The sequence below is a fragment of the Corvus kubaryi genome, unplaced genomic scaffold, assembly GCF_017639235.1.
Source record: "Corvus kubaryi isolate FWS band 111438036 unplaced genomic scaffold, C.kubaryi_AGA036_p1.0 split3-73, whole genome shotgun sequence".
Classification (NCBI taxonomy): domain Eukaryota; kingdom Metazoa; phylum Chordata; class Aves; order Passeriformes; family Corvidae; genus Corvus; species Corvus kubaryi.
In genome coordinates, this window is record NW_024582091.1 from 23100658 (window position 1) to 23127396 (window position 26739).

At 36.9% G+C, this 26739-nt stretch overlaps 1 long non-coding RNA gene across 2 annotated transcripts; it reads left to right on the top strand.

The window, feature by feature from the left end:
• The first annotated feature begins 128 nt into the window (after nt 1–128).
• On the top strand, nt 129–26739 carry LOC121659258. Of its 2 annotated transcripts, XR_006014234.1 has the most exons (3): nt 129–470; nt 17965–18042; nt 25506–26739. It is a non-coding gene; the product is annotated as an uncharacterized LOC121659258 (long non-coding RNA). The 2 variants fall into 2 exon arrangements; XR_006014235.1 differs by lacking the exon at nt 17965–18042.

The following is a 26739-nucleotide window of genomic DNA, read 5'->3' on the forward strand; positions in this document are numbered from 1 at the left end:
TTTCATTCAGCAGGCCACACACAAAGTCCTAAACAATGTGAAATACAGTTAACATCTTCTTTGTGAGAAGAGACAAAGAGTATAAACATATTTTATTTACTTACTTACTTCCTCATTCAGAAGTTTTAACATCAGGCTAATTAGGAGTCTTTTAGTCAAAGGTATTTTTGGGGGGTGGCCATGTCCAGGTGCTGGAGCTGATGGGCTGCAGGGATGGCCTCTGTAAGGAAAAAACAGGGGCTGTCCTGTGTCAAACAATGCCAGCTCCCACACACCCACCACAGGACACTGCTGGACCCTTCAGCCTGGTGGTGCCTTGGGGAAAACATATTTAAGAAGGAAAAAAGGATGCGTAGCAGTGAGGAAAATAATACTGTGGACACCAAGCTCAGAGAAGTTGGAAAGAAGATGCTCCAGGACCTGAAGCAGGTATTTCCATGTAGCCCATGGAAAAGACCACAGCACAGCAGGTAAATATGATGGAACTGCAGCATGCAGAGAAGAGCCCAAGACAGAGCAGGTTTATCTGGAAGGACTGTAACCCATACAGTGGACCCACGATAGAGCAGGGGAAAAGTGTGAGGAACAGGAAAAAGCTGTGAGGATGAGGGAGTGGCAGACAGCTCAACTTCTCACTCTCCATCCTCCTGTTCTGCTTGGTAGGGGTGGAGTGGTTAGAGGAGTCAGGAATAGAGGACTGAAATTGTACCTAGGAAAAAGAGGGACTGTGAGGAAAAGCATTGTTTTGTCTTTGTTTTTCACTTTTCAATAAATTGACGAAAGATTAAATTAATTTTCCCCAAGCCAAGCCTGTTTTGCTTGTAACAATAATTAGTAATTGATATCTTTGTCTTTATCTCAGTCATGAGCTGTTCCATTATGTTTTCTTCCCTTGTCCAGCTTAGGAAAGGGAGTGAGACAGCAGGTGGGTGGGTGTCTGAGAGCCAGATAGATACCAGCCAAGGTCAACCTACAGCAAGCTTTTACATATCCTTGGTCCAGGGAACTTACCAAAGTTAAGATTCTAGTTTAGGAGCAAGCATGTAGATTATTCCTGCATCAACAAATAGCTTATACTTAAGGAGTCAGAACTTTTACAGTAAGGTGCAGACCCTTTCTCTCTGTTTCTAGCTTTTTGAGGTTTTTTGGGTTTTTTTTTAACAAGTTGGAAATTTGGTTTTAACTAGTTTAATTAACGATATTTTGAATTATACAATGTACCTTTTTTGCTGAGTAGCATTATGTAAGTACATAACAAATATGATTTATTTCACAACAGTGATTAAGTGAGCATAGTCTGCTATAATAAACAGGTTCATTGTATTAGCAAAGGGTAATTTTGTACATACTGATGTATCACCAATCTGCAGTATTTTCTATGTCAAGAAATGAGATAGATATGAGCTTCTCGTTTTTACCATTTTATCAAAGTGCATCCACTGGAACACTGCATACTAGTGGAAACCACTTCTACTGGAATGTGGCAGTATGAAATATTGTTCACTAACCAGTCCCATTACTCATGTTAGAAGCAGGATGACATCAAAGGAATCCAACTGCAGAGGCTCGAGTGGTGAATAAAACTAATTAGAGTCACATTTAGTATCTTTATGTGGTTTATGTCAAACTAACGGTATGTCTGTACTTTCCATGGCAAGTAATAGGCCTCTTAATTTTTCCACAATAAATCACTATAGTTGTCCATCTCAGATAATACTTGAATAATTGAAATTACAAGAATTTTGTTAGAGAAGAATTTTAATCTTCAGTCTGCCTTGCCAGAAGGAATGTTAACATATAAAACCAGTTTTGTGGTTAACGTTTCAATCTGAGGTGTGAGATAATAATAACTTCTATTTTTGGAACCAATGTAGACTACTCAGATCAAAAAAAAAAAAAAGGACCATGCTACTTATTATGATTCGACTAGTTTGAAAAAAATTCACTGGTAATGAGAAAGAGGGTTTTCTTCCTTTTTCTATTATATATGACTTATCCTATGGAAATAGAAAAATTATTAATTATAATTAATGAATTCACTGTGTCTATAATGGCTTTAGACCATTATAAGTCAGAGCAAAACTTGGCTCATTTAGTATAAATACCAGGAAAAAAACCCCAATATTTTTTCCTTATGCAAATTCAGGTGATCTGAATTATTGACTTTTTGATGAGAATAATTTTCCTATGTTTAAGAGTGCACAAAAACAAAATCAGAAGGGAGCAAATATGCTATTCACTTCCTTTCTGTAAAAATATATGGTATGTAAGATATATGTCAAAGGTGATCCCAATTTACCTCTGAAAATCCAGACCTGGTGAATATTATGAAGGAATTATATCTACGTCAAATTAGGCACATTAATATAAAGCATTCATTTGAAAGATAGGTACCTCAAATCCATTTCAAAGATCATAGAATCTCATGAGTTGGAAGGGACCCACAAGGATCATCAAAGTCCAGCTCCTCGCCCTGCATAGCACAGCCCCAAGAATCACACCTTGTGCCTGAGAGTATTGTCCAAATGCTTCTTGAATTCTGTCAGGTTTAATGCTGTGATCACTTTGAAAGAGGCACATCGAATCTACCCTAAAATAGAATGGAATACATGCTCAAAATAGGTGAAATAAATAGCAATGTCATTATTTTTTTCCTTCCAGATTTGAAAAAAAGACTAAGAGGTCTGATGGGACCAGTTAAATTAGATGATATCAATCTTGTCCTATGTTTCTTCTAAAAAAATAAAACATAAACCAAAGCCATACTCACTTATTTTTTTTATTCATTATTACATAAGTAATACACATATAAAATGAGGATGTCAGGCAACGCCCACATAAATGTGGGTCAAGAAAGTAATGTTTGCCTCCAAGTGCAATTCTTATTATCAATGATAACAGAGCCTTCATAAGAGCTGTTACAATTTTACTCCAAAATATATAAATTGCAAGTCAAAATTAGTTCTCATTCATTTAAAAATGGTGGAAAAGACACCAGAGATATGGCAACAATGTCTATTATGGTTTATTATTTAAAAGAATTTCTAATTAATATTTTTATTTTGCACTAGTAAGCATTTGTAAATATTAATATTTAATACAAGGAAATATCAAATGTGTGCAACATAGTAGAATAAAATCGACTTGCTTAAAATTCTCACAAAATCAGAAAATAAGCTATGTTTATATCTGAACAATTTTGTTCTGGTTGTAATTACAGTGATGAATGTTATGGATCAAATCCTCCTCATTTAGAGACAAATTATCATTGTCAGGAGGGAATTTTCTTCTGTTTCCTTCTGTTCACTCACACAAATGCAAATATGTGCTTTTAAAGTGTTTTCTCCTTATAAAACACCACAGTTGTGCATTTCATAAAATATAAGCAAGGATCTAACACAGTCACTAGCTATGTATATGCTAAAGAACTAACATTATTTTTAGCAACTTTCAACGAGATTCTGTACAACAATTGGCATGTCAAAATGCCATATTTCAAAATTGTTTACTTTTATGTTCCCTAATGAAAGGTACTCCTGGTGTTTTCCCAATACAGAGAGTTTAAAAAATAATCACCTTCAGAATGTCAGTTACATTTTGCAGGACAACTATATATAGGCCATATGGGTTTGATTTTTTAAAATAATCATTAAAATTAGTTGCAAGCAACTAAATAAATATAGCATTACTATATAACTAACACTTAGTAATGTCCAATAAGAGGCGTCTATATAGTCAATCACTTTCCAGCAATTAGATAAAATCTGATTCTGGTTTAGTTCTTACAAATTTATCTTTTCTTCTAGAACATGTGAGGCCATTTTTATGAAGTTCTGCATTTCAGACTGAGACACATATATCTCTACCAGCCATGCTGGGAGTTGAAAAAGCTGATCTCGTAAAAACAAGAATTTGTATTTGCAGTAATGAAATTGATATGATGCTTTCTTGTTCGAACACAGTGAACAGCAAGCTAATTTAATAAGCCACCACTACAGATGAGACATACACAAGTCTTTCAAAAGATATTTGCTAACTTAAATGAATTTTGCTGAAAAAATAGTAAAGGGTGCAGTAATATTTCATAATGAGAAAAATTCTGGCATCCTGACAAACTAATCTTATTTCAGCTAATCTTATTAGCAGAACAAGCATTTTTGGAGACCTGTGTAAGTGCAATACTTTCAGATGTGTTCTACAGCATTGTGGTACATGTGGAAGGCTTTGGAAAACATATTCTTACTCAAATTTTCAATAGTTAGGTGTCAGACTCTGAGGAGAAAAAGTCTGACACAAAAGTGTTCTTACTGTCAAATGAGTCTGTGAAACTATTATGGGAAGATACCCATTTTTAAAAAGTCCTTGAGTATTTAAGGTAACAATATCATGTTTATTAGGCAACCCCTCAAAACTAGTTAGTTTTCTATTTACTTGTGTGTTTTGACATTTACCCACTGAAAGTTGCTTATAACCTCGCCATGCCCTGGAACAATTCAAGCATCCATTGTTCTAACTGTCTTCTTGATGAGGCCTCTCACTTAACGACTTAAATGCATGCTGGTCTAAGCTCTGTTCTGGGTGGAGATGTCTTCAAGTAAGTGGCACATACTGATCATTTTCAAAACCAGGTGCCATATCAAAAAGCCTACCGGAAGGCTTTTTAAGTCTGCAGAGGAAGTAGATTTAATTGCATTCCACTGCCTGTGCAACCCTAGACATGACACCCAAGTGAAGAGCCCTGATATTTATCTTTGCTGATGAGCACTGCTCTGTGTGTGCTTCTCCTCAGACATTGCTCCTTAAAAGGATACATTTTCTGGAAAAATCCCCGTCTCCCACAAAGCCCATAGGAACTTGCATGTGGCATCCATTTTCCTTGAGTTTAATGCAATTATCAGATTTGGATCTTTATTTCAGTTTCACTGTTGTGCTAAAAATATCAAACTGGGATTACAAACCCAGAAGGTGTTCTCACAGATGGGTAAACTGTAGGCATGAAGATAACTCAAAATTCTGGAGAATTAATGGAGGGAAAAAAAACAACTGTAAATGCTGGCCACGTCCTTTAAGTTTTTATTTTGATTATTTCTTAGCATGCCATTTTTTTCATTTGATACCAGATATATGTGACTCATAACTGGGAGAAGAGAAGGAGTGAAATAAAAGAATAGGAAGTAAATAGGTTGGTTTGCCACTTGAAGATGAAGTGCACTACATCAATGCAAAGGTTAATAAACCTTAACACAATTTGTCTATCAAATGTGAGTCTCTAAAATATTAGGCGCCTAATGGTGTCACTGACAGTGGGTTGCAAAATTGCATTCTGTTATAGAAAAAGTGTTTTTCAATCTTTTCACTTGATACCAAAAACTTTGTTTGTTGGCACCTGTAATAAAATACCACCTGCAAATGATTCACAGTGTGACTCACCACAGTTTGTGCTAGACGAACAGTAGCACATCAGAATAACTCTGTAATCAGTTACTTGAATCTCTACGAAATACTAAATTGACTTTATGGTGCTCTTTTATAAATTGTTATTACATTTTACTGATCCTTGTTTTCATTCTTAACTGCTGTGTTCTATGTCTACACTTTTTAACTACTAAAGATAATAATGTAGGCATCCATTTCCTTGAAATTCACTTTCCCATTAAATATGACTGATAAAAAGCAAATACCCAGTTTAGACTGGGATTAAAAGTATTCTCATCTTTTTTTCATTTTGACTTTGGCTGGGTTTTATACACACCCATTGCCTTAAAGAAGCACCTCTTGAAACATCTGGAATTGATCTTGGCAAAACAGAGGAAAGGTAAGTAGAAGTATTATAATCTCTTTTAGCAAATAGGAAACCCAGGAAGGTTAACTACTTTGTATGGGCCGTCACACCTCTGATTCATGAGATTCAGTTCCTTCATCACAAAACAAAGCCTCTTTGAAATTCTGGGATTTCTAGCATTTGCTTCTTCTTCACAATGCTAACTCTGATAAACAAATTCCTCGCTCGGAAGGGAAGTTGAAAAGTTGAGTGTTCTTTTCATTCTTTCTCATGGGAAAGGGGTTGGGGTTTTGGGGCTTTTTTACTTTCTTGTTAGGTGAGTCATAACATCCTGAACACACTCTAGAGTAACACAAAACAGATGTTAAAGACAGTGTCATGTGTGTAATCTTCAACATCTAAGGTATTATGCATTTTTAGGGTAGTGTTAGAGAAGATGACAGAATGGCTCCCACAGAATTTTTCACAGGATGAGGCTGAAGCTGTGCAAAGTCAATTCATTTTCCTTTTCTCATCTTGTCAATATTGACATAAAACTTTTTCATAAGGAACGTGAGACAGACAAGACCTGCTAATTGCGAGGGGGAAGGAAGAAGAGGTCTTTCATTATCGGCACAACCTGTGCTGCTTCATAAACAGTGAGTGATCAAATCTTTTAGAGATAAACCCTTGAATGCTTGCTGCTCTACTGCAGCAACACATTGTGAAGGCTTCAGGCATTGGTTTGGGGGAGACTGAATCCCAGCATATGGAGGGACTGCCAATAGCCATGTAGGAGAAAAACAAAGCTGAACTCCTGCATCTCTGTTTCCTGCTGCCTCTCTCTGGCCTTAGGCTGCAAAGCTATTTCACATGCTGATTTTTAACAACACATAAACAATGAAAAGCAGCCTTAAAAATCAGTCTTGCCATATAAAAACATTCTCTTTAAAGAAGCCAGAGGTATGGGATAAAATGGGACAAGGAAGTTAAGGTAGACAAAAGTGTAAAGTGAGGGTCATTAACCACCTTTTCTCAGCAGAAATTTCGAGGTTTAGAATTCAATGGTGAGAACTCCAGTATGTATGCAAATCATATTTCTAATGCTCAAAAAACATTTTCCTGAGAAACACAGTATTTCTTTACTATTTCTGTAAGGCATAGACTGCATGATACCCTCCAAGATATCACTGGGTTTCTAGAGGTGATGAAATATGGTTTCAAAATTTAATTCAACCAGTTCTGAGTCCCTAAGCATAATTGATGAAAGAAGGAAAAAAGTAAGGCATTTCAACTAGATGGAAGAAGGCAATAAGTTTGAATAAATGTATGGCCCTTACATATCCATCTGTATTTCAATAGGAGTTGTAACACTGGAAGTTGAATTATTAAAAAAAAAATCCAAAATCCCACATAAAGAAACATAAGAACAATGTTTGGGCATGCTTAACTAGCTAATTGTATTAAATACAGGAAAAGTTTAAAACCACAAATGTATAATTCGAGCTGAATTTCTCTATTCATAACAAAGCACTGGAGTAGATTATTTAGTAGTTTGAGTAGTCTCCATCACTGGAGGATTTTAAGATAAAAATAACAAACCTCTGACTGTAATGATACAGGCACAGTTGATCCAGCCCTCAGAAATTTTTAAGGTTCACTTCCCTCTGATTCACTAAGACACATTGTTTATTAAATACACACTTTTCAGAAAAACGTAAACATATTTAGTGCTGTACCATAATAAGGAGTATAGCAGTAAAGCTGCATGACGTGTTTCGGGGCACAGTTGCCTTCCGACCTGAGCAGAGAAAAGAACAGCAAAATGGAGTTCTATTTCTCTTACCTATGTCTTCAGTTTTTTATGATCCATCAGCCTGGTCATGACATTGTATGAGCAGAAACAATTTACATCAAGTGGTCACTGCTCAGTTTTGTGACCCTAATAACGAAATACCTCAGTATGAAAAGAGATATGCTACTGTATAACCCAAAGAGGACTTCTGCCCATGAAAAAATTTCATAGAAATTAAAAACAGTGAAATGCCACTACTTCAAATATTGTAAGACACGTGGAAAGTGTGTCTTCTAAACCATCATTGAAACTAGTCACTCGTTCTCTGTTACTGGATAAGATCTCATAGTTGGCAAAAACTTGTAAATGCAAAATCTGTTTCTTTCTGTTACCGTGAGAGAAAAGCTAAAAGCTTTGGGTTCTGTTTGTTGGGGTTTTTTTCTCTTGTTTTTTTGGGTTTTTTTCCCCACAAAACCAGCAAAGTGTTGCTATGTTGTCTTTTAAGTTTAGATATGAAGATTTTATTTCCAAGTCAAATAAACCTCAATCTAATTACATTTCAGGGTAAGCAGAAGAGGGAAGGGACATTAGAAAAAAGACAAAGTCTTGAATCTCAAAATATCTGTATTAAACTGGCTTCACTCATCCCTAAACACTGGTACCTACTTATCAAGTCTCTTTCTAACTAAATACATCAAAGAAACTGGAGCACTGCCAAATCTAGATACACTAAAGCAGATATACTTGACTATACTGAGACAAGAGACAGGATTTTGTGGGATTTTTGAAAGAGATTATATCCATTAATGCCACAGAAGAATATAATGATTTACATTATTCGAGAGCTGTGCCAAATGAATTAGTAATCATCAGATATCTTTTCTAAAGTGCCACAAGAAACTCTTTAGCAGTCACCTTCTAGAAAAGCACAAGTTCAAAAATTTGTCACATCCAAAAAATGTCATAGTACATAATCAAAAAGCACAAGTTATCTGCAATATAGTTAACCCTGTGCTAATTTATCACACTACAACCTTGAGTTCCACTTTACTTGATACCTATGATGTCCTGGACACCAAAACCTCCGAGTGATGCAACAGCCTGTGTAATGTTGTTTGTTCAACAGAGACAAGAAAAGAAGTGAATCATCCTGAGCATTTGCTGCCATTTTAGGAAATAAAAATAGATTCTCACCTGACAGAAAACTTGTTAATTTTCCTGTGGTTTGATGTCCTTTTACAATAGGCTGTTACAAGTTTTGTATTGAATCACTTCTTATCTTTCATGTTGTCACAGGATTATAAGGAAAGAAAGATTCATTAAGGAAATAGAAAGAACGAGAGCAAAGCAATATAAGTGAGTGCTTTCCTGGGAAAGAGGCTGGCCCTGGGAGTGCCAATGGGCCTCACTGTCCCTGCCCAAACCCTCCAGTACTCCCCCAGAAGCCTAAAGCCTACTACCCCATTTCAGCTCCCCAGCTCCTGGCTGGGACGGTGGGACTGGTCCTGGCTGTCACTCCCTGTTTCACTAAACCTCATGGGAAACCCCCTGCACTCCAGGTCCTCAGAGAATGCCTGTCCCCTGGTAAAGACGACAGAGATCAGAGTCCATTTCCTAAAACAGATTGAGGTATCTTTTCCAGTTTCACTTCATTTCAATTGACATTCAGGAAAAAGCCATGAGAGACAAAGACTGCATGCTTGACTATGAGCCCCAGCCTCTACCTCACACAAATGCATTCTGTTTTCCCCCTTCCTCATTTTTCTTACCTTCAGTTCTCTGTTGCACAGTGGTTCAGCAACACATCTAAGAATCAAAGATGAGCCTTTTCCTAAAATTTACTGCAGAGGAATCTGTATGTCCTGGTTTTCAAACCATTTATTGAAGATAGTCTGTAGAAGAGATGTTTGCTGCTCTGGACCCTCGCTTTCCCCAGGCAATGCATAGTGCACAGAGCACAGGTATGTGCAGAAACAGCTCAGTCTTTCCTCTAAAACCACATTTGCTAACATGACAGTAATATGTCATGTCAAAACAGCACCCAATTCAACATATTTGGCCTAGCCCAAAAGCCATTGTTTCGCAGCAGAGGAGAAAATCACTGGGACCCAGATGTGCAGTTGGGGTCAGTTGTTTTAAGGATAATGCTACAAAATCAAGCAGGATATAGTTTTTACCACCCCTCTCTGCTTGTTTTAGATATTATGTCTTCAGTGTCATTATTCTAAAAGACAATTCTACTTCTGGAGTTACTATGGATCCCAATTTTAAGTGAAGAAACATATCTGAAAGCAGCAATTGAAAGGTACCATCTGCACCTTTCTCATATTTGCATTTATACACAAATACTTAGATGATAGGGTTATTGACTCAGTTTGTGGATAAATATTTGGACTTATATAGGTTCCTTCTCTGAACAAAATATTTATACCTAAAATGCTTTAGCGCTGCATTTGTTACTGGTGCAAAGCCCTGAACCTAAATGCCACTACTACTATATTGCACATATTCAAAAATAGAAAATCTGACTTAAACACATTGTTAGATATTTCAATTTGATCTTAAATTCAGATTCAACTATTTCTTGGTTAAAAAATAATGGATTTTTAATAGAATTTTAATTTAATTCAATATGATATTATTAACCCTATATAAATTAGAAAATATGACAGTTGAAGACATATGTATAAAATGCCTTGCTGATAATCCTACATCATTATGGTCAAAGTCTTTTTAAGATGGGCCTCATTTCAGTCCTTGTGTTTCGAACATCCTAATGAAAACAAGCTGCCAAGTAAGAGGTGTTTTATTTGGATGTATTACCTGTATTAGAAACAATTGTCTAAAAGCCCTCACTGAAGCCCACACACCACCCTCACAGAATAGACCAGTACTGCAAGTTTTACAGTTCCAAAACAGAATTTGATGAGGCTATTCCCACTAACTCAGACTGAAGTATCAGGGAAAGTAACACCAAAGCACTAAGGTTTGGATTTAAGGAAAAACAATTTATTTTCAGATAAGATACCTGCTACTTCTACTTTAGATATTGGTTAACCTGTCTAAAATGAAAGCAGCAGAATGAAATTGAGTATTTTCTAACCTTCTCTAAGTAGAATCAGCTATTTCAGAGCATCTTTAACCAGAATCACCTTTCCTTGTCTGATCAGGTGTTATGAATGAATGATGTATGTTTAAATCAGCTCTTGCCTTTTGCCCAGGCCTCAGGTAGCAGGCAGTATCTTTACTTACCCTAAGACCCACTCTTATCTGCAAGTTCTTTAATAATGGCTGATTCGGTCTATTATAAATTGAATCCTTTATTAAGACACAAAACTAAGAGACATAAGACTTAGACTATTATTACACAGGGATAAGACAAAAGGCATACTGGTATTATACACGCAGGGTTAAAGGTACCATTAAATTTACAGCTATCTAAGAAATAGTATCATTTAGGATTCAATGGTTTCTCACCATCCAATCTTGATGGAGTACACATCGAAAAATCCTCCCTCTCAATTCCCAGGAAAGTAACCTGGAGTTGTGTCCAAGCTCCAGGGAGAAATTTTCTCACACATTCCTGAGGAATGTGTAAGAGACTTTTGCCTTTGCGTTAATTTGTGTGGACTTTTATAGACATAAGCACCATGTCTTTCGGTCACTGATGTTTATTTTCTTTTATTTCTTTCCACATCTGCTCTCATACCAAGATGTGTACTGGGGCTGGAGTTTTAGACTCCCACATGCCTGGGGGCTGACTCCTTGCTGGGCTGTCTGACCCTTCACTGTGCTATTAATGTGGCCTGAGTTATCTCTTCCAAATGCCCCAGCCATGAGAGAGAGGGGATGTCCTGCCACATCAGGTTAACCTGCCAAACAGGAGGGGTGAAAGTCGTCAAGGAACATCATAGACTCCAGATAAGGAATGAAAGTTTTGACAAAACTGTGAACGCCTTCTGTGGAAAAAATTAGACCACTGAACTTGGAGGGCAAAGAAACCATGCAAATGGTTCAAACAAGAATTTAAGACACAGATCAACAGGGATGTTTCTGAATGGAAATCACCTGCTGGATGATAAAATATTTTTGAACACCTAACACAAATAAATGGAGTAGATAGGGAACATTTTAAATCGTCTTTGTCAGGAAACCCTGGTTTCTATCTTCCATTGCCCCTTCTACTCAAAGTTTGTCACTGGAAAACTATAACATGGAATGAACTTCAGTCCAGTGCTAAGAACATAAATGTAAGAGCAGAGACGGAAGCAATTCATCTGAGCAGAGGTCCATGTAACCTGTATCCCACATCTGAAATGGGCCTGTACGCAATGTATGCTGAGAGAGCTCAGGAATAGCAAAAGCAGATACTGCTACTTTCTCTCCCTATTTCTGTGGTTCACAGCAGTCTGCCATTTGGGGATTCTTTATTTTTTTTTTTTTTCAGCTAAAAGCTGCATCTGCATCCTGTTTTATAGCCCTTGATTGATTTTCTTCCATAAATTTGCCTAAGAGTTTTTCAAACCCATTTACAGAGAGAGCCTCCACAGGAGTGCTGGTGATGAGTTCCAGACTTTTCCTGCATGCTGTGTGTAAAAGCTCTTCCTTTCCTTTGATTTATACCTGCAGCCTGACCATTTCATCTGATGCTCCAGTGGACTGTTGTGAGAAAAGGGGAATAATTGTACCCTGTTGCATTTCTGCATGCTCCTCTATTAAATTCTCCCTCAGCCATTTTAAAAACTCTTCATCTCTTGAAACTCTATTCATATTGTACTGGATCTTGCTGGGATGAGTTAATTTTCTTCATAGCAACCCATATGTTTCTGTGTTTCAGATCTGTGACCAAAGAATTGACAGTTGCACTACATGATTGTTCTGGGTTCCTTCCCACTGCAATATTCTATTCCATTCTATTCCATTCTTAAAAAAATGTTGATAACACAATAATGTTTTAGCCACTGCTGAACGTTGTTTGCATGATGCCAAGACTCCGTTTCTCACTCTTCTCTCACATGTAGATTAGGGATCGGCAAGAGACTGGGAGAGGATGCTGGCAGAGCAGACGACTCAATATCTCTCTTCTTCTGAGAAAAGAGGTATTCCACATCATAAAACATCATGCTCAGCAACAAAATCAGACAAATATTTTCCCAAGTAGCTAGTGCTTAGAGACTGGCTGGGCACTGGTTGACTGGTGGTAAGTTAAGTTTGTACTAATTGTTTTTTCTTTTCTTTTTTTTCCCCTCTACACTTTGTATTTAGCTCAATCCTTGAGTTTTGTCACTGTTCCCCTTGAATTCCCCACCCCATTCCATGGGGGTGGAGCAAACAAAGATTCTTTGGGGCCTTACCTGCCAGCTGAGGTTAACTCCACAAGCATATGCGAAGTGCTTCATACTTTCATTCATCCAGAGAACCCCAAGTATTTTCTCATTTGCCATCTTCCATTCCTTTATGTTGAGGATGATTTAAGTGAATAGTACATCTCATATTGCAGAAAACCATTTAATCAATGCAATGGGTTTTCTAAGATCAGAAACATTACCAAACGTTAACCTGACAAATTGCAACCTTGAGAAGAAATACTATGTGTATGACAAAGACGAAGCCAAGCAAAAAAAAATCCACCTGATTTTTATAACACACCTGCCACCATGTGGGAAAGTAACAGCAGTATTGCACGGTATGTAGTGTGAGGAGTAGAAGGTGGAGGACAAAAGTTTAAAAAACTTCCTAGAAACTAAAGCACAGTCTGTAGAAGAATGGGAATTCTCACAAGAGAACATTCTGAGAATTATCTCAGGGAGACGTCATTCAAGCTGTCAGTGCACTGCCTACTTTTCCTGCCTGCTCTTCCTGCCTGCTCCAGTCTCCCATGTTCTTCTCCTCCTGCTCTCAGCACCTGATTTCTCAAGGCCCTTTTGTCCAGACAAAAAGTTACCCAAGACAGGATACAAGAAAATGAGAGACTCTGTGTGTTTCTTTGTATGTGCACATGTGTGTTTCTGCATGTGTGAGAGTGTACATGTGCTGAAGGCTTACAGAAGAATAGGGAATTTACTCACTAGAGGTAGCCTACAAAGTAAACTACAACCTAGGCCACAGAGGAAGGCAGTAAAAAATCTGTCCAATGTGAAGACCTAAATCCTTCTCAACAAACCCAAGTCTCAGTTTAACTAAGCATACAAGCAAGACACCCGGTACCAGGCAGCCATGGCAATGTCCCAAAACCTGTTGAAACAGTAATGTCCCTGCAAATCATCTGTCCAGCTACGGCCATCTGCAAGGCAGCTGGAATGGCTTGCAAAACACCAGGAGGCTCAGATTCAAAGTTTCTTATCCTTTGGAGGGAAAGAAAAAGGAATTATACCAGCATCCTACAGATGTCCTGAACCATGGAGAAGAATAGAATTTATTTGGAATGATCTTTTGGGAGTTAAAGAGAGGAAACCTACCTCTTTTTTTTCGTAATAAAAAAAGAATAATAAGTACCCTGGCTCAGTCAGACAGTCTCACAGTGCTCCACCAAGTGTGTGAGTCAGGATTTTAATTTACTGAATCTATATGAGTCTTTCCCAACATCCTGTGCTTTTCTGTGTGCTCAATAATCTTATCTTTTAGATATGTTTACTTTCCAGGGTGGAAATCAGACTTTCTGGTCTGTGGTTACCAGGTTTTCCTCTGTGGTTCTCAGACTTTTTTTTGTAATGGGAGTTACTCTTCTAGAACAGTAAAAATTGCACTGCACTGTTTACAACTACAGTTTACAAGGCTTTGCCATATGCTTCGCAGTTTCACATCTGAGTTACTCTGAAGATTTCTTCCAAATGTCACCCAGTTCTGGAGACTTATCTAACTTTTGTTTGGTCTAATTCCTCCCGCATATTCACAACAAATTTCTCTAACTCCTCCAATCCCTCTGCTGCAAAGAATAATGGGGAAGTGAAAATTATCAAAGACTTACACAATAGACTAATAAAAAAAATCTGCTGTGTCTTCTTCATCCCTGAGTACCCTCCTACACCCTGGTCATCAAATTTTCTGTTTGACTTCCTGTATCTGGTGAAGAAGCAAACAACTTCTTACAACTTGAACATTGCAAACCACTCCTCAAATTTTGTTCTAGTCATCAGACTCTGTCTTCAAGTTATCATGTTTTATGGGCTTTCTTTTTCTTCTCATTTATACAATCTTTCCATTTTCTATAAGGCAGATCTTTTCTTAGGACAGCCTCCTTAAGTTTTCTGTCATGTCAGGCAGGCCCAGAAAAAACTGGACTTTTTGTTTTACTTTGTACCTTTGATATTACTAATAGCATACATTTCTACAGTACTTTTCCTCAGCAGATACCAGAGTGCTCTAGGAAGGAGATATCAGCACTAGCTCTGCTTTTGAGAAAAGGAAACATGAGTGGTGAAATAGATGCCCCTAAGCCTTTCAACAGACCACTAGCAAACCAGGGATAAAATCCTCCTCAGTACCAATATTCCTTGCATTGCATACACCAATAGGATGGAATTCACATGCATGTTTGCACACTTCAATGGGCATCCATCCAGTCATTTCAGCTTTACCATGCAAGAAGACCTCTACAATCATACCTGATTTACTGGACACTAACAGTAATGAAGAAAAACAGAAAAAGATATCTAGGATAGATTAACAAAAACAGACTTGACTTTGAAATTTAAGAAATATCTGTATATTATAAAACCAACCTAAAAATGAAGCAGTTTCTTCAAACCTCTTTTGCTACTAAGAAACAATGAACTGCAATGGCTAAGCTTGAGTCTAGTAAAAGTTGCATTTACATTTCTGTACTGTGACAGAATAGTTTTCAGACTGGAAGGGTTTTACACTGGGACATGTTGAACTCAGCTTTGCAGTGTTCCTTGGTCCATAAATAAAACATTTCAATTATTATACAAAGTGCAACCTTTAATTAAAATTAACCATAAGAGGCACTAAGAAGGGGAAAGGATATGACAGGGATTTGTGCTAAATGACAAGCATCGAGAGCAGACTGACCAAGGTACTCTGAAATGTGTTGGAATTCAATTTTAAAACAGTTCATTGTGCCTCATTCTCTATTGCATGAAGGCTCCTTCACGCTGCTTGGCTGAAGAAACAGTCATAAGGTAAATAAGAATAAAAGTTATTGGCACTAGATAATTCTTGTCACTATCACTTAGTCAAAATGGTGTGGGGAATCACTTCAGTGTGAGATCTATTATAGCATGACTCCCACTTAAATTTAAACAGGCAGCAGAGAAAAAGGAGGAGTCAAACTAAGAATGAAGAAGAAACTGATGCAGCAGGGGAGAAATTCACATTTAATATTAAATTTTAAAAAAAACCAAAAACAAACAAAAACCAAACAAAAAACCCCCCACAAATAAAAGCTGGAAACCAAAAGAAACTGAAATGCTACAGTAGTTCAAGGACATGTAGAAAAGATATTTTCACCTTGATTTCAGTGTGTTACTTGATATCCCTGTTTAAAATTTTGTGCAATAAACAGGTTTTGTCTTTATTTCCTGAAATTATATTCTGTAGAGTCACAAGGTTACACATTCAAGCTGAATATCAGAATAAAAAGGAAATTTCTACTAAATTCTTGTTTAAGAAAGAGTGCAGTTAGTGGTTTTTCTTTTTTTTTTTTTTTTTTGGTCCAACCCCAACTAAAGAATTGCAATCATTACAACAGGCCAGGCCTTCTTATTATGCCAGCAACTAATGCAGAAGTTATATTTCTAAAAGGATTTAGCTTGCATGCTTCTGAGACCATCGAGACCATCATTTGTGTATTACAGCTTTATTCTCACTGCTAAAAAATGTGGATGTTCTTAGAATACTCACTGGCAAGTAATAAATATTTTGAGCCAAAATTCTTTTGAAGACAAGAGACTCAGATTTGCAATGATTTACCATTATTTACCATCACACCTATAAAAGACTGACTCTGTGAAGTCCCTCAGGTAATCTTAGAGCACCTATAACCAGAGCACCCTCTCCACTTCTACTTACATGCAGCTTTTCCTGCTTGAATTATTCCTAAATAATTATGAAATAGCGCATACAGTATTCCCACCATGTCACAAACATCCCTATGTTCTTTGTGTGTCTTTTATGACACATTTTTAAACTACATTATAGGAGAGGAAAGCTGTGTTTTGATAGCCATTAACACCATAATCTCTGTAAAATGTACAAAGATGAAACCTAATGTTATTCTTGCTGCATCAGTCATGTTGTCATAAACCAGAGCTGTGATAACAAGTTTTACTGTTAGCTTAGCAGTTTTACACTGCTAAGAGTATGCATACTCATCATTTTTACTTCTTCCTAAAACCATTTTTCTTTCCATGAGGCCATTTACAATTGCCCTTTTAAATTCCATTGCTTCTGTGAACTCCTGTTCCTGAGAAACATAAACACGTAGCTCATTGCAACAAGAAGTGATGAATTGCAGCATGATTTTTAAAGTTTTGTATTTAAAAAAAATGCTTGGCATAAATCCTGTCTTGGAGTTTAAATCCAATGCAGACTATGTGTTATTTACTTTGAGACTTCATAGCAATGAAAACGCTTGACTGATACATCACAAGAATTATTCCTTTCTGTTGGCGTTCACGGCAGCTGTGCTGAGAGGAAACACCATGGCTGATGGGGCCCATGAGAGAAAGCTGTTACACTGTTCTGTATTCATTACTGAGCCTAATTACTCCCAGATTACAATGCAAAATGCATCTGCTTTGAATGACATTCTAGTAATAGACATGCAGAGTGAACCAAATAGCTCTTCCTGATGTCATATAAGTGATTTCTTCTTTAAGAGGGTGAATGGCACCGATATGCAGATATATTTTATTCACAACAATTTAACAATTTAATCCTAATTATTCACAGCAGTTGGATGGGCTTTTTTCGTGTACCCAATAAAACCTCCACATTGCAAGTGACATCTATCATACTGTATCCAGGAGCACATCCATGTTGTCTGGTCCAGGCACTCTCACAACAGCAATGTGCTTGCAACCCAGTCTGAAGGACCGGTGGTGGTCCAGACTTTCATTCCATCTCTGCAGCTCCTGGTTTCCATACCAATAAAATTCAAGCATGTAGGCTAGATGGGAGCAGTAGAGCCCTTCAATGAATTGCCAGATCAGGGCAATGGAGATTGCATTTCTTGCACCTGCCTGTATAAGTTTTGCAAGAAGTGCAGTGGATTCATTTGGAGGATACAATAACTTAAAAGAGAAATTTAACTAATTGCTGCTTACAAAGTTTGCTTCTGTTCTTGGGTCTGGGTACTTGGTTGGGGGTTTGGAGGTTTTTCCTTTTTTTTTCTTTTTATTGTTTCAGTTTGCCTAAAATAACAACAAATTTCAAATTTCAATTTTAGATTAGAGGGATTTAGAATGTCTTCTAGAACACTCAAGGGACAGTTATTCTACTACATCAGCTAAGAGAGAAAATAGAGGTAATGTTTTTAGAAGGCATTTCTTTGTCCTTTTTTTGTTCTTTTTTTTTTCTTAATATAAAAATATTATGTCCCAAAGAAAGAACAAGAGCAAGCAGCATCAGTGTCCATATAAGAAATTGGTATGGGTCCTGTAACTTGATAAAAGCAGTCTACTAGAAATATTTTCTGTGGATTAGAAAGTTGTATGTTACAATTTAACTTGCATTGAATTTGTACTAATGAATTATAAACCACTAAAAATAATAGTGTAAACAACTTTAATGAAAATCCTGATTTCAGAAGTTTAGTGACATATGATGCAGTATCACTGTAATAAGTCCTCTACATTTGCATAGCTCTTCAATTATTTTTTTTTAATTAAACATGCTCTAAAAAAACTTAGCCATTCTTACTACTAATATATTGTGTTCTCATTTTTTTTTCAGAAATAACTCTGCTTTAGATTAAAATTACATAGGTAATTTCACCACAACTACACTATAAATTGCATCACTTCATACTTCTCACAGGACCTCTTTCCACTGAAAATATTACCTATTGCTCCTTACCTTCGATAAAATCTAGTGCAGACTTTCAATGATTGACTGAAAGTGGAGCTTGAGAAAGACTATTTTTGGGGGGTAACCGTAGAACCTCTGTGTTCAGCACAGGTGATTTGCCTTTTCTTTCTGTTCCTGGCATTCAATCACTTCCACTTCCCTCTGCAATTCTGGATTCCAAAGATAAGGGAATTAGTTCTTTCTAATTGCATCAATGAACATGAGAGTAGTAAAAGAGGAGAGGCAGAAAATTGCTTGTAAGACTTAAAAGGAGTAGGTAATGTTAAAATGTGTGAATGCAAAAATGGTCAATATAAGACCAAGCCACCTCTATAGCACACATTCCTTTCAAAGGCAAATACAAGAGGTGACTCTGTTGTCATGCCTTGGAAGTAACGTGGAAACACCTGAATGTAAACAATGTTACAATTTGCCAAAATTAAAACTAGATTTAGAAAAGAAAACGTGAGACCAAATGCTTTTCCAGTTCAATATTTATGGTCATTTAATTTGTCTGGAAATGCTGAAAAATTGACCCATATATAGAAACAGGTGTTTCTGCAGAAGACAGAGCACTGAAAAAACACAGATAAAGAACAGTTTCAGGCATTTACAGATTTTAATACTATATTTTACAGTTCTCCCAGAAAGGAAAAAAAGAGAAGGTGACATCTGAAATGCAATTTTCATCATTATTGCTTGGCAGCAGAAAGTAGACAGAAAGGGATCTGACTGACAATAAAACCTCCTCAAGCAGTGCAGTGTGTGGGGAGAACTGTGTGGGACTTAAGGGGTTTCACAACAGAGAGGACTGTAGAAGGTAGTCTGTGATAAAACAATCCTAGTGGAACACCCTTCTAAATGTGCACGACATCTGACAGTGCAGCAAGAATGCTAAATCTAGAGGTGAAGATGGCATTGGAGCTGAACAGGGTCATAGAGGATTAGAATGTTTTAGAGAATCTTTCGCATGAGAAACAAAGCAGTGGCTTTCTTATATATAATTTATCATCCCACCTAGTTATTTATACCTATCATCGATATCTGGTAAGCAAAATATTCTGGATTGATTGTTGACTATGAAGCATGATTGCCTAGTGAAATGTCACTTCATTGTTCCCCTGATTAAGAGCATTTTTTTGTTGAATATTTTTAAAGAACTCCCAAATCAATGCAATTGAAAGAAAACCAACAAAAAATACTTTTAGAGTGTTCGGCTCTAAAAAACTCAAATGAATCAGGAGAATGCACTTATTTTTGTCACTAAAATTTTTTCAGTTAATTTTCAGGAACACAATTCAAGAAATTCTATGTATTAAAAGTACATAAAAGAAGAAAAACAAACAAAAACCTAAACAAACAAACAAAAAAACTACCCAGCAGGGTTTGGAAGTGTGAGAGAATCTACTTTTGTCCACACTTGCTCTTATTCTCCTACTAGACTATCCCTCAATTCATTCATAAAAATTAAAGGTGGAATGCTGACGTGTCAGGTTTGGCAGATATATGAGTGGATACAGGCATATACAAAATATAATAACAATGTGCTAATGGTGAGGATAGCTGGTAATGAAGAATCATTGTGGCATTTTAATGTGCTTTAGAATCACTGCTCCTATTGACTTGAAAGTAAACAGTGTCTTCAAGAAGCATAACCCAACCTGAGGTCTTGTTAGAGGCACATATTTACCACTGCATGGAAAAAACTTCTGGTAAAACAGGTGTTCAGACTTACCAGTAAATTTGCAGTAGCTAAAGAGTATTTGCATTTAGGGAGCAAAGTTTCTTGGTGACAGAGACAGACCAGAAACATCAGTTTTACCACTACAAACAGGTCTTGAAAGTATTGCTATCTCCCCTCAGATCCTAGTGCTTGCTGAAGTTTAAATTTCCTTCTGGGCTCCTCATAGATTGGACTCCAAGTCTGTATCTTCATTAGACACTCATTAAATTTGCAAATGACAGAAGAGAGTCAGCAGGCCAAAAGAAAAAAAAAGTTCAAGTGTACTACACTTTTTGCTATTTACAGAATAGGGCCAAAGCTTGATCATGATGACTTAAACTTGTGTCTCAGCCACTGATAGACAGAAAAAAGAAATTTACTGATTTTGAAGTATGGAATGAAATAATAAGGTTTTCTTTTCTTGGTTTGCCTGAGTTTAGTAATCAGCTTGTTACAGTTAGCAGTTATGCCTAATCATATGTTTAGCTAAATTGGGGAAAAAAATGGCAATTAGACATTCTACATGCATCCAGCTATCCAGTAGGAATTATTATTAGAAAAGCACACACTGAATTATACTTGGATTAGCCTGAATTGCCTGCAGTAAAGGACCCTGAGAGAAAAGCACCCCACAATTCTTACATTACCCAGGAGAAAGAAGACACACACTGGAGGCAATTGCTGATTGACAGGTTGATTTCTTGGGAAATTTTGGGGTTTTTTCCCCTGAAATCCAATGCAGGTATTTCCCTAGAGGAGAAATCAAATCCATTAGTGAGCCATATGTGAACATAAATTCAGCAGAAGTCTCTTAAGGATCCACGATCATATCATATCAACAGAGAGAAAATGTTTAATCCTTCTTTTGATGTCTGCTCAAAAAGACTTCACTGATTGATTCAAGGCTGCTGTCCTTTACTCCCCATGACATGGCAATTGCTTAAATATGGTTATATTTGAATTAAGTCACATTGCCCACAGCTTGTCTCTTTTCCTGTGATGCCCGAGGTGTGAGCTGTAGATAAAAACCTTACTGAAGAGCACAGTTTTCACACAAGTAGAGAGGTCAAGCTTGACAGTGGAAGGCAGGTTCAGGGAGAAACTTGGCCATTGAGATTTCAGCCCTGCAGCTGCCACCCAAAACTGAAGCCTCTCTACTACAATGTAAGGAGAATACATTCAATACCCATATAGTGCCCCGTCAGGGAGGTGCCTTGGTTTAGGTTTTGGGGTGACCAAGCTATTGGATATTGGGAATGAGGGGTTCATCCCTAAGTCTGTTTCTCACTGTGTCTCAGTGTCACTATGGGAGTGAAAGGATTGCCTTAGGTGTCAAAATCATGGGTTTGAGTACAAAGAGGAAAACCTACTTTTTCTTAAATCACTCCTTTGGTTAGTAAGCACCTTTTGTATAAGGAATTTCTTGTCATAAGTGTAATTTGTCAGCAAAGTAGCCTGTGATGGGACCTGCTTTTACAGCGTTCCTGGAGTGAAAGAAAGATTGCATTCACTGCTAAAATTTAGAAAAATCCCTAAACTTTATTGCCATCATATCAAATCACTGAATTTAATATTTTATTTATTTGGAAACTTTTATGGCCAAATTTGCACAGTCACATTTTTATTTTCCTCTAGGAAATAAAACCTTTTTTCCTTTGCCTCTAGGACAATGCAGTATTTAAAATCAACAAAGTTTTCGATACTGCCACATAAAAGTAAGCTTGATGAAATACGTAATATTTTTAGGCTCTAAAAAAAATTTTGGTTTGATATTCATGTAACTTTTCCAGTATTTTCATGAAATCAAAATAAAAAAGACACTGGGAAACTTTACTGTCTCCTCTAAAATTTAGTTGATATAATTCTTTTGGAGATACCAAAAAATCTTACTAAAAGTTGCAAAGCATGAGCATAAACTGTCCAAGCTTCCAGGTATTGAGAAAAATAAACACTTAAAAACCAATCTACTGTTTCAGCTGTTGGCAGCTTTTACTAAAAAAAGCTATTCCACATCTAAGTGTAATTGCTATTCAAACAGATCATGTTCAAAAGTGACCCTGTTTGACTCTGTACACAACAGCAATGAGCTACTCCTGCCATGGGAAGGAACTGCTGTGACTCCATGGTACCTTGCAAAGAGGTTTGGTGTCCTAAGAAGAGCATAGAAAGGTGGCCAGGAGATAGACCAAAATTGTGTAAAGAAAACAGTGGTCTGGAAACCAGTCCCAGCCACTAAGCTGTGACCAGGGTTTAACGCAATGAAAGAGCAGACTGATGTTCTCTGTAGGATGCTGCATACAACATAATCAGGTGTTACCATGGCTGGTTCAAAACCCCAGTGTGGTTCCTGAAGGAGTTGATGGTGCTGTATAAATCTGCAGGAGCTGTGCTGATGCCCAACTCAGGATCAGTGTTGGCTTGCTGCATTCTGCACTCTGGGGCCACACACAGCACAGAAGCTGACAGTAGGGGCAGCTCATTTTCATCTCATTGACTATTTTTTTCAAATAATGTCCTGACCGTCTAAAAACTGTCATTAATTCCTGTAAAACACTGAAGCATTTTGAATACATGAGTAGAAAATGTATATGTAGGAAAAATACCAACAAATGTAATGTTATTCAGCATAAGGGAAAGAAACTGTTCATTTATCACAATGGCTTGCCTTAGGAACATTAACAAACCTCATTTCTCTTCTTTGTCAATCGAAACTTTCTTTGACTCAGTTTTGTCTCTGTAACTTTGAGAACCTAAAAACAACTTTACAACAGCTGTGACTGAGCTCATAGAATGCTATTTTTGATTTTCCTTCATTAGAGATTTAGGGCTGATCTAGACATAGGCTGAAAATTAAATTTATGAAAGCTGCTTCAAAAGTGCTTTACCTTCCACAGGATCACCCCTTCCATGCCCAAACTTTGACAAGAAAGCCCTCCTCCTAGAAGTCTCCTTCAGACCATTTTTCTAATTTTTTTTCCTCCATTAGCAATGAGCTCATTTCCTATCTATGGAAAGCTTTGAACCTGGTGCATCAACCTTGTTACAGGACCAGCTGCAGTTTTCCCACCAGCACAGCAAAGAGGTGTTGTGTTACTGGGAGCCACAGGTACAGCCCAGAAGACAGACTGTGTATCAGAGCTCTGCTCCCTGTCTTCTGTGCAAAAGCAGTGCAAAGGCTAGGGAGGGGGGAGATTAAGCCAGGCTACTCAGTCCCTTATTCAGTTCTATATTTATACAGGTCTCATACCAGAAGTTTATATGATAAAATGTTTATGCTTCAGTATTTATGTGTGTTATGTCAGCTAAATTAAGGGGTCCAACAGTTCCAGCATAAAATAAGTAAGCACAACACAGCATAATGAAATAAGGTCCTGTTTTAAAGTGTCTGATGTCAGCTTGATGTGCTAGCTTTCATAATTAATTACTTAATCTTTTGCTGTATGAGAGTTCTGACCTTTGACTTGAGTGTACACCTTACTTCTGTATCTTTTGAAAGCCACTATACCTATATACTACATAAAACATTCAAAATGACACAGAAGAGCTTAAAGAAAAATATTTTCAAAATATAAGGTCTAAAGACAAACATGATTGTAGTCTTAAATGCTAAAAAAGTATAATGGATATTAGCATTCTGTTTTATTCTAGTGAAATAGTTGTGTCTCATGCACCTTCACAGGGCTGACACACTATTTCATATTTGCTCTTTGCCAGATGAAGAACTGGATGCCAGACTATTCCTAAGAGGACAGAAGAAAGCTACATCTAAAAATCTTTGCTACACTTAAGTTAAACTTACTTCGTCTGTTCCAAATTTGTATTCCAGAGGCAACAGCTAACAAAAACAAACTAAAATAACAACAGCTAAACAAAGAAAGAAACCAATTCTCCCAGGAAGATGAAAAAAACTTATTAAAAAAAATTTAAATAGCAAAACCAAAAAGTAAACAAACAAATACTCCAAAACCAGAAACAAATTTGTACGTATCTTAATTTTAAGAGTGGAATAAGAACCAGCTCATCCTACTGATCTCAGGGTAGTATGAAACACACCGAAGGACTTGCCCTGAATTTCTTGAGTTTCTGGAGAGGACTTCTGTGATTGCTGAGCCATTCACAGGAGATATATTTTAGAATCCCACTTAATTCCAATTTTTTAGCACTTTAAAATTTTTAAAATAACAGACAATGCAGTAGAACATATGAATACTAAGATGCTGTACAGAATATTTGTATGAATATTACTTTGAGCTAGACAAACAACTGCTTTTGAGTATAAAAGTATTTATACACAATACACAGCTCCCCCACAAGCCACCTCTTGGCTGAGGAAGCCCAGCTTTCTCAGCCTCTCCTTACATAAGACATCCTCCAATTCCTTAATTATCTTTATGGCCCATCACTGGACTCAGTCCAGTAAGTCTACATCTTACTTGTAGTGAGGAGCCCAGAGCCTGACCCAGCACAGCAGATGTGTCTCACCAGAGCTGAATAGAGTAGGTGGATCACCAGCTCCAACCGGCAAACAATGCTCATCGTAAAGCATACCAGGAGGATGCTGACAGTCACTATTTAAATACTATTTTTATTTTCCAAATTAGTATTTTTATTAATGGCATATTTCCATCTTTTAATTTTCTGTTATATTTAAAAGTTAATTGGCATAAAAGGGAAAGAAAAATCGTAGAAGACTGCAGCATTATTAGCAAGGAATTAGTGTAATCAAAAAAAAATTACATTTGGTCTTGATTGTATAAATCCTAGCTTGAGATCCCTATCCACTCCATCTTTTATCTGCATAGTATAAATTTATATTCCAGTCATGTAGTCATGACATCATTTTTGGAAGAGGAGAGACTTCTTTAATTTTTGAATTGTCTTTTTGTTTTAAGATAATGTGAAGCATGTAAGGAAAATGTCTCTCTTCCTCATTTTTTGAAAAACATTAAATATTGCATAACCCATTGTAACAATGTACTCATACATTTATAGCTGTATTTGGTTTATGTTTTTTAAGACATGGAACATGTTTCTTCTTAATTTTAAGAGGTCAGCTAACTGCAGCAGTTATATCAAAGCATTAAAAATATTTATCTTAGTATAGGATTTGGGGGGGTACATTTTTTTCTTCATATTTTGCTGTTGTTTGGTTTTTTTTCCTTAATGGCTATTCATCATTAATTTTGTTTTGCTTGTAGGTAATTGTACCCATCTGTTTCATCAGATAAGAGAAATAAATGGAAAGCAAGCCTGGAACAGAAGAGACGATATACAAGGCAACCCTCAAGAAGGTCCCACACAAACTTTCTCACTTGTCAGCAGCAGGGGGATAGAAGCCAGCTGGACTGTAAGGCATCATGGTAACTGACTCTGTAATGACCTTTTCCATTTATCAGACTGCTCTCCTTCTCCATAGCACCAAAGGAACTACTGCTGCTCCCTGGACAGTACTGAGAATCACCCAGGTCACTTTTTCTGTGCATTTTTATTTGCTTCTTCTTTCTTCTCATGGGAATGACTGGGATAAGAACAAATACTGTGTTTTGACACTTCCACAACCTCATACACACGGTCAGGTCTAACAAGAGGTGGGCCAAGGCACTCAAGCTAGGAAGTAATGGAAATGTTTCACTCCCACAGTTTGCAGCTGGTAGACAGTGGGGGTAGACAGCGGGGGAAAAAAAAAAAAAAAAAAGAAAAGGAAAAAGGAAAATAATAAAAATGATTGAAAGATTCGAGATATTCCTAGTGGATGCGTCTACAAAAAAAAGGGAGACCTAGTATCTTCACACATTTATGTCCTCCTATACTGCCTCTACTCCCTCATCTGTTTGTGAGGATCAAAACCTAAGAGAGGAATTAGAAAAACTAACCCATATCAGAGAGCCTGAATAAAACAGACTGAACTATATGTGATAGAATAAACAGCCCAGCTCCACCTTTTGTTTTACTGTAAACCATGTATGCTGCCACCACCAAAAATAAGTTACATTAATTTCTGCCTTACACCACAAGATTCTGCAGTATAATGTCTTCTCTTTGGTTCTGTCCCCTTACTTCTTTTTCTAGAGGGTTCTTATTCCCAGTCAATACTGAATACAAGAATTAACTTAATAGCAGGTTAATTTGTAAAGTTCTTTGAAACTCAGTGTAAAGCATTTAATAAGGCTATTGGGTTTTTCTCATTTACCAAAAAAAAAAACAAAAAAAAACAAAAAAAACCCCATATTTCGGAATTGAGCTTTATAATATTGCTCTTTGTGGTGGATACACCACAACATTGCTTTTACTGCTATGACAAGAACAATTCTTTCCTCTTTCTTCTTTAGTCTCCTTTCAATTGTTTTTCTGGAAATTATACATCTTGAAGATACTTATGAGCTATTGCAGAAAAAGAGAACAAAACAAAATAAAGCCTTTCCCAAGATTGTA